At 39.0% G+C, this 15,720-nt stretch overlaps 1 non-coding gene across 1 annotated transcript; it reads left to right on the top strand.

Annotated features, from left to right (window-relative positions):
• Positions 1-1,231: 1,231 nt before the first annotated feature.
• On the top strand, positions 1,232-1,414 carry LOC111753874 (U2 spliceosomal RNA). Its single transcript, XR_002788649.1, has one exon. It is a non-coding gene; the product is annotated as a U2 spliceosomal RNA (small nuclear RNA).
• Positions 1,415-15,720: the final 14,306 nt, after the last annotated feature.

The following is a 15,720-nucleotide window of genomic DNA, read 5'->3' as shown; positions in this document are numbered from 1 at the left end:
GCATATACACTACTGAGTCATAGATTTTGTTGAAGGCACATTTCCAATGCTAAGGCCAATGTTAATCTAAAGAGAGATGGAATTAAGGGGAGAGAAGAAGTTCAACTAATTTTTCTTGTACATTCTCTTGACCTCTCCCCTGATTATTTTATAAATCTTTGCTAGATCAGCATATCTAAAGTGAAACTCTTGGTCCTATCATTTCTTTGCTTGCAAAAGGTTAGTGGCTCACATAGATCTCAAAGACCAAAACTTGTCAGTTGACATCGGGGTTCTGCAGGCTCAGGCATTTGTTTCACCTCTCGATCTAATCTATTCCTCTGCTTTTTTTGCTTGGGAGATTCTAGCAAATTTTACTGCTTGTTTATTGTACACAAGCCCTGCATTCTTTGTTTTGCTCCTTTGCTTATGTTATTCCTCCTTCTTAGCAACCTTTTCTTATCTGATCAACTCCAGACAGACGTAAATCTCTTCTTTCTAACATTATTTCATGTAGAATTCATAAATTACTTAACAACTTTCCAATGTATGTTGTCAGTATATAAGAAGGTTGCATATTATGGCAGAAAGATTTATGCAGGTTTGGTGAGAAGCAAGTCACCAGTTTTTCCAATACCATCTCTGTGCTTTTAGCTAGTTGGCCTTTGGAAATTCTTTTAACCAGGCTGTGCCTAAATTTCCTTATCTTTAAAATGGAGGAAAAAATGTTGTGTGTTAGATTCTTCAGCACTGGACTTGGCATGCAGACATTAATTTCATTTTCAACAGATTTTAATGTTATTTTTGCTTTCCAAGTAGGGAAATATCTCCAAAGACAGAAGAATATTTCATTCAACTGTTAAAACAGTAAAAGAAATAATGTATGCAAAACATACATACAGTTCCTTGTAGAGAGCAGCCTAAGTAAATGACAGATCTACCATTCTTATTAGAGTATAAACTTGTACTCAATTCACCTTTGAAGGTTGAGCAGTATTTAGTTGATAGTCAAGTATTATTTGTGGAATGTATACTTCCATATTGTTTGGATCATGTTTGTGAAGTATGAAATAATGATTTGGGAAAACTCAAAGATAGTTGCATGTTATTAGGTTTTATTTCTAAAGAATTCAACTGAATAAGCATTTGTAAATTTGGCACCCAATTCCATATCAAAAAACTATAAATAACAGAACACAGGAGAAAACTTTTTTTTTTTTAATTTTAAAGTGTTATAAAACAGAGTACACATTTCACTTCTCAGAGTTTTGGCTAAGAACAAGTATAGTATCTGTTATCAGTTTACTATTTGATACATCCTCTTTCTAAGGACAACATACTAAATGATTTTTGGAACAGGAAACAAAATAGGAGCTTGCTTCATTCACTTCACCCATCAGCCTACTATTGTATCTGCAGGAATGGTGCAAGCCCCTCAAAAGAATTTTAAAAACATGTAAGTAAAAGATGCACAATATGAAATTTAATATGCCAGCCCTTTTTAAGTGTACAGTTCAATAGTGTTAAATGTGCTCAAACACTGTGAATATAGTTGTACAGATATCCAGATCTTGCAAGTCTAAAACTCTATCCTCATGACAAAAAAAAAAAAAAAAAAAAAAAAAAAACCTCTTTATTTTTCCTCTAGTCTTTGGCCACCACCACTCTATTTTCAGTTTCTGAAGAGACAATAGTACATAAAAAAGAAGAAGAAGAGAGCATTCCATCATGAATACTTCACATGATGATTACCATAGGAGGTGAGGAAAAAAAAAAAAAAAAAGGAAAACAGAAAGCAGAGACGACCCTAGCACAGACGACATGTCACATGCTGAGTTAGATACTGAAACCTGGAGCGGGCCGGGCCTTGGGAAGCCGGGCTGGAACATCAAGTCCTGTCTCGGAAGCCAGAAGGGGACCAGTGCAGCAAGGCCAGAATCAGTCTCTGAGTGTCAGACCAGGGACAGGCCAAGAGCAGAATTATCTGGGACATTCCAGAACCACAGTCTGAGGAAAACCATGAGACACCAGTAAGAAAACGGAGGAAATGGAGAAAAGAGCTGCAGAAGGGAAGAACAGTACACTTAGTTGCTGTGGATGGGTTTGAATGTCCTGGGCAACCTCAAAGGGTCCAATCATGGCCGCCCTGTAAATGCTGGTTGGGGGAACAGGCATCAGATGAGAAAGGAACACAGCTCACTCTCCAGTGACCAGTGGTGCTTATAAAAGCTAAGATTCATAAATCTTTTCACCTAATTTCAACAGTACAAAGATAATTTGGGGGGAAATAAATGAGAAGTGCTAAAAAACACAAGATAGAACAGAATTTGCCTGGGTCCCACCCACTTTCAGATGGGCCTACAGGGGAAAGAAGGTGCTTAAGAAAAAAAAAGTCTAAACTGAACATCAGACCTAGATTATTTTCCATCTCCACCCAGTCTTTTTATATATGACCTTTGGCTGGTCCAACATTTGGCTCCCCTTCGGATCAATTTTCTTGCAATTTTCAAGGACTTTCAATGTTCAACCAAATTCACTGAATAAGTGCAGATATTTTCCTATCCTTGTATGATGACTATTTTAGTGTTTTGATTCTCAAAATCATCCCATGAACTTATTAAAAGTTAATATTCACTGCACACATATCTGAAGACTAAGGTTAATCCAAAGGACAAAACAAAATGAACTTTAATAAATCATTTAACTACTGCAAATAAATCAATTCCCTGACTATGAAAAGCTGAAGGGAAAACTTCCTCCTTTGTTCACACCTACATTGTGGTAGTCCGTGTGAGGGCAGCAGAGGCCTCAGGACGACAAGTTCAGCAGACATGGAAAATGGCCCCATTCATTCTGTATTGAGTGAACATGCTAAGTACAGTGACGGGCTGGCACAGAGATTCCTTTTGTTCTCAAGCTCTCAGTCTAATGTAGGCTAAGGGAGCTTATATTTTAAGGTGAGATCAAGTGGTAATATAATCTAGAAACAAAACAAGATAGTGACACCCACGAGAAGTTATAGGAAGGTAATAAACAGCAACAGTGATATATGATGAAATAGAGAAGAAATGCTCCAGAAGGGAGAACCGAGTTTACTATTTAAAGTGTGCAAATACATTCACATGATGTGTACATTTCAATGCCAGTTTATGCTTTTGTCCACAGTCAGCAGTGCAGAGCTCATGCTATATAGTCTGCAGCCAAGGAGAGAGAGTGGTCCTATCTCTTCCCATGGCTCTGCCTTGACCCTTCTCCCTCCCTCCTTGCCTAAAGTCTTCTTCTCTTGTCCTCTTGTGCCTTTGTTTTCTATTTCTGCTGTAACAAATCACCACAAATTAATCGGTTAAAAACAACACATATTTATTACTTTACTCTTCCAGAATTCCAGTATAATTTCATCAGGGTAAAACCATGCATCAGCATACTTCCAAGGCCCTAGGGAAGAATCCATTTCTTTGTGTCTTCCAGCTTCTAGGGACTCGCATTCCCTGACTTCTGGCTTCCTTTCTCCGTCTTCAAGGCCAGTGTTGTGGAAACTCCTTGATCCTGTTTAGTCATCACATCTCTTTCTGATCACATCTAAAAAAGGTTCATTGTTAGACTCAAGTGATTAGATTGACTCCGTCTACATAATCTAGGCTTATCGCCCATCTCAAAATCATGTATGCAACATCACATCTCACATAGGATCGAGTGTTCATGGGTCTTGCTATGTAGCCCAGTCTGGCCTTAAACTCACATGATCCTCCTGCCTCAGCTTACCAAGAACTGGGATTACAAGGTATGTGCAATTACATTATGCCCATTTTTAAACAGACACAATGAGGGTCTTTTATTTATTCTTCACACCAGGCAACCCTACAGGTACCACCATTTTTCAAACACTAATAGCCTAATAAATGCAGCTTGAAGACAATATACAACACTCTTAGGTTGTTTTCTTGGAGGAGTATTGTGAGTCAGAGCGGAGACCTGTTGGCCAAATAGAACACAAAACCTCTCCTTTGGCCTCTTCTCTTATGCTGATGTGTTGAATACTTACAGTTCTCAAAGAAGCAGATGAAGTTTCACTTTGTTCTGATCGACAGGGAAGTTGAACATTATCCACTCTCTGCGTGAGGGTGGATTTCTCCCTGGCAAGGAGCAGAGGATCTTCCAGACAGGTCTAGGCCACCTCACCCTCAAGCCCATCTTCCTAGACAGCTCTGTCCTGTGCAGTAAGAACGGCTCCGCTGGCTGGACAGCAAGTGCAGTGACTCAGAGGAAGAACCGAGAGGCATTGCTCTTGTGCAGACCGAGACGTGTCCCTGTACTACTAGGCCCATTGCTAGGTTGTCAGCTGACTGTGGCAACAGCAAACATTTGATCCCAGCACCCTGCACGAGGAGAGAATGTTGAGGACGTCTCACTCTGTCTCTCTTATTAAAGCCTGTCTTTCACTTTTAGACATCTTTTTTTTCTCTATCCAACTGCTTCCCTTTTCCCTCTCATTCTCATCCATAAAACGTCTTTCCTGTCATAGTCATGCTTTGCCTTTTGCTCATTTCTCCTCTTCTTGTATTCATTGGCTCTTTTTCAATCCTTTCCTACCTCTCCCATTCCATTCTCTCCAGTGTCTGGCTACATTCTTGTCCCTGCACCAATTTCCCTAGACTCTCGTCTCTTCCTTTTCCCCAGCTGTGGTCATTCAGTTCTGGAAGGTCTCCCCCAAACCCCATGCACTCAGAGGCAGAGCCTTTGGAAGGTGGTTGGATCATGGGGTGCCATACTCATAATGGATTCATCCTTAGTGAGTTCAGCCACTGAGTGAATTGTCAAAAAGTAGGGGTTGGCTGGGAGTGGGGCTGCACTGGGGACGTGACCTGGCAGGACGTGTCTCATTCCTTTCACTGTCTGCTTCCTGGCCGCCATGATGTGAACTGCTTTCTTCTGCTCTAACCCTCTGTCATGCCATTGTGGAGCTGGCCAAATTGTGAGCTAACTGTGAGCCAAAATAAGCCTCCCCTCCTTTAAATAGTCTGTATCAGGTACTGTGTCCCAGCCTCGGAGAAGTGACTAAGACACTACACTCGTGGCATTCCCTCTTCTAAGCCTTCTCCTCTTCTCTCCTCATGGTGACATGTAGGTGATCATTCTCACACAAAGACATAGCAAAGCACCCAGGACAGCAGATGGACAGCAGGGTCAAGCATCATCCAGCTAAGGAGTCCGTTGTCCACTTATCCCCAGACCTCTTCTTTTCTCAGAAAATGTGTTTCTTTATTATTTTATACTCTTTCTTTCTTTCTTTCTTTCTTTCTTTCTTTCTTTCTTTCTTTCTTTCTTTTTCTTTCTTTCTTTCTTTCTCTTTTTTTCTTTCTTTCTTCTTTCTTTCTTTCTTTCTTTCTTTCTTTCTTTCTTTCTTTCCCTCTGTCTCTCTCTCCCTGCCCCTTTCTTTCTTTTTGCCTGCACAATAACATTTCAGCTGACACCCTAGAGATTAATTATCGTGAATTAGCCCAATTCAATTTTTACTGCTTTTTTTATTATTTTATGGTTAAATATTGCCTTAGCTAAGTATACAGAAACTCTCACTGGAGCTGTGTTTATCAAAAAGATGATTATAAAAATAACCAGATATCTGTATGGGTTTATGAAAACTGTAACTGTGTGTGCCTCAAGAAACTAAAAGCCAGTGCTTTGTTGATTTCTGAGGAGACCAGCATCCTGATCAATTTGGAGAACATTTTTGTGTTCTTTGTGCCTAGTGCTCCTAGTGTCTAAGATTTCAGTAAGTTCTTGCTGAAACAAACATTGATTTCATTCAGGGTGTCTTCCTGGGACCCTTTAACACAGAAGTGTTTCTCTAACTATATATGTCCACTCCTACGATAATAGGCAGGTAACAATGGGTAACACATTTTATATTGTTATCTTCAAAATAGTTGCTCAGATTACAGGATATATGTGTGAAAAATTTATTGAACAGTATAAGCACAAACCTTTCTTTTCAATGAGCTAAGAGAAATTAGTAGTAAACTATCTTGACTACCCTGTTTGCAGTTTCTTTTCCTTTTCCCTTCCTTCTTTTCTCCTTTTGCCCGCCCTAGTTTCTCCTTCCCTTTGAACAGCTTCTTCTCATTTCACGGTATCTCTTGTACAGTTTGGAACTTACTCTTTCAGTTTCTCACCCTAGAGAGACAATACAATGTTTACACATGCAAGTCTGATTTATTTCACTTATGAGTATGTTCTCAAAGCATCCATTTACCTATAAGAGTCTCAAGTTTATTCTTTGTGACTGAGCAGTATTCTATTGTATAAAAATACTTCATCTTATTTATCCATTCCTTGATTGATGGACATTTGAGTTGTTTCCAAGATATAGCTATTACAAAATGTTCTGCTACAAACATGGGTGCATATGTGGTAGGATTTTTTATTTTTTTTCCTGGGAAAATACCTGTAAGGAAATAGCTAGATCGAATTCATAACTTAAAATTATACTACAAAACTACCATGATAAAATCAACATGGTACTGGCAAAAAAAAAAAAAAAAAAAAAAGAACCAGACCTGAGGATCAGTGTAATACAGTAGAAGATGCAAATACAAACTCAAACATACTCAGCTACCTTATCTTTGACAAAGGAGCCAAATCACCTCTTTAATAAATGGTGCTGGAAAAACTGACTTTCCACATGTCAAAGATTAAAACTAAAACCCGATGCTTCATCATGCACTAAAATGAAGTAACAATGAACAAAGGGGCTGGGGATTTAGATCAGTGGCATAAGCACCTGCCTAGCAAGTGTGAGGTCTGAGTTTGATCCCTCGTACCAAATAAATAAATAAAGACACAAATTAACTTTTAAAAGGAACAAAAATCTAAATATTAAAACAGATACACTAAATCTATAGGAAGAGAAATTAGGCAGAAAACTCAAAAATATAGATGTAAGGAGGCACTTCATAAACAAAACCTGGACCACATGGGAAACACTACAAAGAATAACCTTATAAAAAGCTTTTGCACAGCAAAAGAAATCACCAACAGAGTGAAAAGACAACCTACAGGGTGGGAAAAATTATATTCAACTGCCCCTTAGACAACATATTTATATCTAAAATGTACAAACAATTGAAAAACAATAAGACCCCCCCAAATTCAAAGACCCAACCCAAAAATGGGCATTGGTGAGATGTATACACAGATGAAGAAATACAAATAGGAAGTAAATACATGAAATAAAGTTCAACATCATTCATCATTCGAGAGATAAAATTTAAAACAGCACCAAGATTCCATGTCACTCCAGAAACAAGAGCTATTATCAAGAAATCAACCAATAACAAAGGCAGAAGAGCTATGCGGGAAAAGGAATCCTGCTCCACTGTTGGGAGTGTAGACTGGTGCAAACACTGTGGAAATCAGTGTGGGGATTCCTCAAAAAGTAGGATTAGAGGTCCTGTTAATTCATATCTCCATCAGAAAACATAGTTACTTAGAATATGTCATGATTTCTAATTTGGGAGAGGCCGAACTATTGGCTAATTTGATTCTAGTTCAAACTTTGCGCATGTGCTACATTTCTGAAATGAGAAGCCTCCTGCATCCTTCTGGGAAATGCAGAAGGATCGAGGATATTGAAAGGACCTGCCTGTGACCACTTCTACAATAAAACAGCTCCCTTGAACACCTACCACACTAATTCTCTCTCTTTTCCCTTCCCACGCTGATCCAAACCTTTTACTGTTTGGGGTCTGCCATTGACTGGTTATAAATTTAAAAATTTTTACTTTGCACACTAGCTTCATGGTAGCAAATAATCCTGGATGTTCCTTATCCAGGTAAAAAGTGTTTTCCCTTTAGAGAAGGCAGAAGACTTTCTCTTCAGGTTGTAAGTTAGATGGATAGTGTTGCCGGTAAGGTTGGGGAGTGAGGAAAAAATGAATTGCCCTCAATTTTTCAGTAACTTTTTTGGAGAAGAGGGGTTGTACTGGGGATTGAATGTAGGGCCTTAAACTGAACTAAGTCCATTGTTCTTTTTTGTATCTTATTTTGAGATGGTTCTCACACAGTCACTAAGTTGCTCAAGTTGAGCTCAGAGTTACAATCTTTTTATGCCAGGCTCACAGAGCGCTGAGATTACAAATGTGCATCAGCACACTGGCCTCAGTAACTATTTTAAATTGGGCATAACTTCATTTGTAGGAAATAAAAGGCTGAAAGCCCTAATGACAATTTCAAAAAGTATGAAAACCTACATTATATCCCCTCCCTGGGAAGGAAGTGTTCTATAGTCAGCTAATTGGGCAGGAATTTGAAATGAAATTGTCAGATTTATTGGCTTCCTTGTCCTCTGGTTTTAGTGCTGGAAGTGATGTAAGAGATTAGTACATGAGGAAACTAAGCCTCAAAAGGAGACTTAGTTTGTTTAGTTCATGAGGAAACAAAACTTCAAAAAGATTAACCGAGACCGGCACTTGACAAATAAGGAAAGTGAGTCTCAGAAAGACTTAAGAATCTGTCCACGATCAATATGCCTCGTTCCTGGAAAAGCTCGAAATGAAACCCAGTGCTTTGCCTTCCTCCCCACCATGCTGCCTTATTTGAATGCTCTTTGTAGAACTTCTAACTAAAGATGTGAAGATTTCTTTTTTCCACAGCTCAAAATTTAGCTTGTAAATGTCCTGATGAGCTTCAAACTTGGCAGAGTTGCAAAGTCTACAAAAGAGCAGGGGAGTGAGAATTTTCCATACTTCTTGGATTATCAAAAGCTGAAATTAATGGCATGTGGGATTGCTAGAGATTCCCAGATCCCGGCAATATGATATTAAATGTTTCCATTTTTGTCACAACATGAAGCAGGCTTTTTTTTTTTTTTTTGTCTTTTTCCTTTTTTATCAGTACCGGGGATCAAACTCACGGCTGCCTGCTTGCAAGGCAGGTACTTATGCCACTGAGCTAAATCCCCAGCCCTGAAGCAGGCTTCTTTTACTGTCCTGAGAACAAAATCAGATCTGATGTGAGATCAGGTGGAGCTCTGTCCTCCCCCAGGTGTCCATTTTTCTTTCCTGTTTACCTTTAATTTCCTTTCTTCTGCGCAGTTCTCTCCACTTTTGATTTGTTTCTCACTCATTCTTCCTTCTCAATCCTACCTTTGCCTACCTGTGACATTTTGCGTGTCCAAGAGACACTCTGGACTCATGATCTTATGGAATAGCTACAGTCCTTTCTCTGGGATGATGAATTTTCTTCCCAGAATCTCAGTGAGATGAACATCGTAGTGAGGACTTAACATCCTTTTGTTTCATGGGCAATTTTGAGAGACGCAACTTCCCTTTCGACTGTTCAGACAGGGCCCCCACGCATAAACCCCTCATGACGATGCATTGTTTCTTTCAGTAAGTTTTCGTCACTTCTAACACAGAAAGATACCAGCCTATGTGCATGCAGAGTTGCCATAAGGAGTCAGCTCTGAGGTGAGAAGGAGGTCTCAATGCTCATTCCATGAAAAAGAGCTTTTTTATGAAGGGAAAGCTATCAAACCATCAAAAAATATTTACAATAAACTATGTACATTTTGGCTCATATATAGTTCTGGTACACAACAGTCAAAAGATATTTGTAAGATGGCTGAATAAATGATTATCTTGGATCATTATTATTACATATATTAAAAATATATTAAGGTTGTTTTACAGAGCATATAATTTCCCCAAAAATACTGCATCTTTTCACATACTCTTAAAGGAACTGCATACTTTGTGGAATGATTTGTTGTCTTTAGTTCCCAGAAATTCTCTTTAGAAATGTTAAAGATATTAATTTTGTGCCTTAAACTTATGAATAGCTCTTGACTAAATAGGGGAGTAACTTGGAATTTCAGTTTATTACATGAAGTCCTCAGCTGTGGCTCCCCTCTTACCTCTAACATGCAACCTCAAAGTCACATAGCCTCATCATTTATCCCCAGGATACAGCTTAGAGTGCTTTTGTTTATGAATTGATCTGTAATAGACCCAGAGGAGCTCAGCAGTAAAATTTGGAATAGATTACACCCATGGCCAAGAGTTGTCCACAAAATGAACTTCACTCCGCTGTTTTCATAAACCTCCAGCCCCCACCTGCTGACTTCAGATCTCCTTCGGCTCAGGACAGCCAGATGTTCTACACCCTGTGTACTGCAAACCACCGCTACGAGCCTCAGGACAGTGGAGAGGGAACATGCTTTAGTGTTCACCGCCAAGGGCTTTCCACCAGGATCCAGAAGCCTGGGAATTCCACCCTGGGGAAAGAAAGCAGGAGCTTTCCTGCCAGATTCACCTCCCACCACGGGAGGTTGTTTATAATTGTTCTTTGAAGAGCCTGTCCAAGTATTTAGAGCCCTCTCCGCCCACTCAGGCCAGGCTTGGCTGGACCTGGGAGCAATCATGGTTTCTTTCCTGCTCCTTATCACAGGGGTGCTGAAGCTGTGGGCAGAGCCTTTTTTCCACTTTGTCTTCTAGGGACAGAGCCCAAGCAACTGCAGATGTGGTGGTGACAGCTGAGATGTTTTCCATGGCAAGCTTTTAGCTGCGATTCACTTACCATTTTCAAAACATCCCTGGGGAATTCGTGCAAATGGCATGGCTTCCCTTTGGTGTTAGTACCAAGCACACGCTGAGCAGCTTCTGAGGAAACGTCCGTGTACACTGATTGACATATCAACCCAGCCAGTTATTTAACAGAGAGATAGTTTGTCCACAAAACTATTTTTCCTCACCTTTTTATTACACTTCAAAATCTGTACTTTAGGCCTAGCGCCATGATTCTGTTACTTATCACCATTTTTTAATAAGGAAACTGAGGTTCACATACGTAGAAAATGAGAGGGCTAAAGTATTCAAGTCTAAGGCCTGTCATTTTTATTTCCCAAGAATTCAGAAGAGCTTAGTAGGAATGGGTTCATATCCAAATCTAGTGTAATGGCTTCTTTGTCCAAGAAAAAGACCTATTTATTTAGATTAGTAGTTGAAATTAAGCTTATTTAAAATCATTCTTGAAATGAAATATTGTCTCTGCAACAAGAGAAAATGTTTGCTATTTTAACTTTTATACTGAAATAATTTGTCTTACAAAAAAGTTGTAAAAAGACTACAGAGTTCTTCCTTTATGCCTTTTTCATAGCTTTTTTAGACGTTAAGATCTTATATGATCACAGTACAATTCACAAAATCAACATTGACCGTGATATTATTAACTAATATATAGATCTTATTCAAATTTTCACCAGCTGTCCTATTAGTGTCCTTCTCAGAGAGCAGAATTCAAGGCCCCAAGCTGAATTCAGTCATCATGGTTCCTATGTTCTGAGTAATTCTTCCATCTTTTTGTCTTTTGTGACACTGACACTTTTGAGTGGCACTAGTCAATTACTTAATAGAAGATCTCTTGCCTGGGGTTTGTCTAATATCCCCTTCATGATCCAGGCTATGTACTTTTGACAACAATCATACAGAAGTGATGCTATGTCCAGTGCATGTCAACAGATAAATAATGCTGTTGTGTTTCCTTACTGGGGAGGTTAGCCGTGACCACTAAATAAAGTAGGGGCTGCCAGTTTCTTCCCCGTGAAATGACTTGTTTCCATGTGCAGTCAATAAGTATCTATTCTTTAAATTGAGTCTCTTTGGCAATCATTTATAATTGTATCATTTAATCTCTTTGAACCCCAATGTTCTCATATATTAAATAAGGAATCAATGCTTTACGTAGCCATCAGTTTTGCTGTGAGGCACAAATAGCACATAAGAATACTTTTTAACTATGAAATTTTACCATAGCATACCATACCATACATATTTAACATTGAGTTGAATATAAAACAAGAAGCTACTGATCAACAGATTATCCAATGTTGACATTTTTTAAAAATTTCCACTTAAAGGGCAATATAAGAACTAGTATCTCATCATCCATACAAGTTAATTTCTGTGCTGACTTACTCTCAGAGACTTCCTAGAAGAGATCAAATTTTCTTTGAAGACTCCAGAGTGACTGCCAATCTGAGGTTCCCTGGACTCATTGAAATTAATAAATATAACAAAGAGATCACTGTATGCATTGTGATTTTGAATTATCCTACACAGTATAACATTGTGATTTCCCTTTAATTTTACAAATGTAGTGAGCACATCCTGGTTCCTTAACACAGAGGCACAAAGCAATCATATTCTTTTATATTTCCAGTGTGCATCCATATGACTTGTTACTGGGAAGTCTAGCAGCTTACTCCTGGGACCTCCCCAGGAAAGCATTCTCCTCCTACACACATTCAGGCCTTTTGTTAAGCTTAAGAAGCCCAAGCCTTCCTCCACTTCACAGGGAAAGATGTTTGATCCTTACTGCTCCTCTCTTTTGGCATGCACTGAATTACATCGTTAAAACTAGCTCTGCACTGAGCTACAAAGGCAGCAATGACCCCTCATTCCTAAACCAAAATGCACCTCATGTTCAAATGCTCAGTCTTCGCTCTCAAACTACAATAGGCCAAGAGAGCTAGACCCAAAGAGAATTCCAGTTTCAGCCATTACCACCCACTAAACACACACACACTCACACACACACACACACACACACACACACACACACACACACACAGAGGCTTCCTCTTGTACAGACCAAAGATCACCACATCACATATTCCATTCTTGTTGGTATAATTCTCTTGGAAGCCCTTAATGTCTTCTCTGCAGAATTCTGTCTCCTTCTCCTAGTTCACTACCAGATGTGAGAAGGATCTGGAATCTTTTTCTCTCAAAGTTTCTAGATTCCCTATACCGATTCATCAGGCTCCTCTCTAGGAACTCTTCACACTGATTAAGGGGTATGATATAGTGGTAGGCTTGGTCAGGCCACAAAATATCCCCAGCATACTCTTCCCCCAGGCAAAGGTTACTCAGTAGTCACCCTATACTTACTTAGCTAAAAAAATTATCCTTAAAATTCTGGAAAGCTATCCGTTGCATGATAGTATACTATGTTGGTCAGTTTAAAAAATAAAAGGTGAGAACAGTCTCTGGTATCTATATCTATCTATCTATCTATATATGAATCTAAAACAAGATCTCATTTTCTTTTAAAGTTTTGAAATGATAGCTTGGGTCCTACATACTTATTTTCCACAAATCAATCAACCTCGAAGTGCCTCTGGGCTATTTCTGAAACATGAATATGGTATTCTCCATTTTCTTGGGTCAGCCTTTTTCTTCTTCATGCGTTTCCTCATGATTGTCACTTTGTTGCCTTTGGGCTGATAACTCCTGTCAGATGCTCTCTGAGGCACGACTCTCTTCTACTGAGGACCAATGCCACAGCCTGCTGCTTCTGAGAAGGGACACTGCTCTTTCCCTCCAGTGGTGACTAGGTAGCAGCTTCGAATCAGGCTTTGTTAACAGTTTATAGGAATACCAGGGACTATCTACACCCAGAATAAACTACAAATTACAGTAGAGGGCCCTCTGTGCTAAGGCCAGGACAACATTCTTCAGGGAGACCCTAAATAATACTTGTTATCTTCCTCCCAGCCTAGAAACAGAGCCAAACACCACTCAGTAGGTGTGTGCTCCAGTCTCTCTGCTTTACTTGGACCTCGTTGGGTTTTGGAGAGAAGAGAAAGCCCCCTCAACCTAGTAGTCTAAAAATTATAATCACAAGTTCTTACTTGCAATCTCAAGATTCACCTCTTCTAAGAAGGATGGACAGTGGATCATCCACTATTTTAGAAGAAACCACAATTTCCACATAGAGAAGTATGATCTGGTTTTACAACCTCAACCTGATCCAGAGGACACACAAACTTTAATGCATTTCTCCAAATTTGGCCATTAACTTCAAATAGACCATAGTCTTTCAGTCCAAGTTGCCCACCATGAAATTACTTGTGTTCTCCAGGACAAGGTAAACATCAAGTGTGCACCAAAATAGCTCCAACTTTCCTGGGGGAGAGAGGTGAGAGATTATCTTACAGAAAAAAAAAAAATCACTCCTTAAGGCTGTGTAATAACAAACCTGCCACAGAATTTGATTCAGTATAGAGAAAAGAAATATTGGTCCCATGATAGCAACTGCTAAAATATACATTAAATTTTCATTAACAAACAGAGAATTTTACTTCTTAGTTTGAAACATCTGAATTTAATTTAGTGCATTATTTAAGTTTCCCCTTAAGAACTGCGATGAACCGCTGTTATCTTTTACACAGCAAACATGCCTATTATTAGGATTTTACTCTGTTTACTTTACAAGTTTGATTCTCTAACTCTACAGGTAGAATGTGAATTGCTACTTTTACATAATGGTTTTCCCACATCTATTTTGATTAAGAATTTTTTTGGTCAGAGGGAAAGAATAAAACAAGCCCTTCCTTTGGCCTCACATAGATGAGAGTTGCCTTTATTCACACATTTAGTCATGCAGCTCTCTCCCTAGCTGATCAACTGACAATCCTGTGGTCGACACTTTATCAGTGTCCTTAGGCACAGACAAAGCTCCTAAGAAGACCTGTCATACCTTGACCAGATCAGAAGACCCCCAAGTGTTAGGATGCAGACTGAAGAACACCTTCCACGAAGAAGGAGATGCAGAAGCAGTCAGGTACAGTCAGAATCTACATGGAGCACAGCAGAGACAAGCTGATATTTCTCCCTTTTCTTCTCTTTTCTTTTCTTTTTCTTTTTTCTTTTTTATCAGTACCAGGGATCGAACTCACGACTGCACACTTGCAAGGCAGGTACTTATGCCGCTGAGCTAAATCCCCAGCCCCGTTTCTCCCATTTTAATCATTGCAACTTGAAGGAATTGGATGATGATTTTGATGGTTTCTTCAAAGTTCAAAACTCTATGGCACTGTGATGTCCTCAGGGACATTTCATGGAACATTGCAATCCGGAAAACGTTTAAGGAAGCTGGGCTTGTCTGCTTGTTTTGGAACCACTCTCATGCAAAAAACTAGTTTCCAGCTAAAAAAGGGAGCCATGACTTTACCAAGCCTCTAGGGTGTGCTACCGTGTGGGAACATGGGTGAGTGATGTCCTGTGAAGCTACCTAGTTGAATCATGTAACTTATAATTATCTTCCTGCAGTTTTATGTCCCTAAAACACTCAAGGTACTTTTAAAACAGTTTATTTTCCTGGGTGTGGTGGCACATGCCTATAATCACAGCACTTGGGAAACTGAGGCAGGAGGTTTGCTATGTAGGAAGTACAAAGCTAGGCTGAATTACATAGCATGACCTTGTCTCAAAACAAAACAAGATGAGACAAAACAAAACTTTATTTTGATAGAGAATTAAAAAGTATTTTTGCCTTTTTCACTATATTGAAAATACCATAGAGGTTATAGTGACACAGTAGGTTACAATGTACTGGGCTGTGTGAGTTAAGATTACAGAACACAAAGCACGTGGTCGTGAGTTCAATCCCTGGTACTAATAAAAAAAAGAGGAAAGAAAGAAAGAGAAAGAAAGAAAGAAAGAAAGAAAGAAAGAACAAAAAGATTACAGAGTACAAATCTCACTCTACTTAATAATATTAAAAATGAACTATTTAGCATATCAACTTTCTGGCCTTAAAGAAAAAAAATGTCACAAAGAAAAGAAAAAGTCATTTGCATCTCAGAAAAGCTGAGGAAACAAGTTTCTCTTTCAGGTACTCATTTTTTATCTCCAGGATAATGTATTACCTTAGAAGGAAATTACACAGTTAAGACAATTATGT

This window comes from Cavia porcellus, unplaced genomic scaffold, assembly GCF_034190915.1.
Source record: "Cavia porcellus strain 051 isolate PalLab524CR breed Dunkin Hartley unplaced genomic scaffold, mCavPor4.1 scaffold_4, whole genome shotgun sequence".
Lineage (NCBI taxonomy): Eukaryota > Metazoa > Chordata > Mammalia > Rodentia > Caviidae > Cavia > Cavia porcellus.
This window is presented reverse-complemented; position numbering and strand designations above follow the sequence as displayed.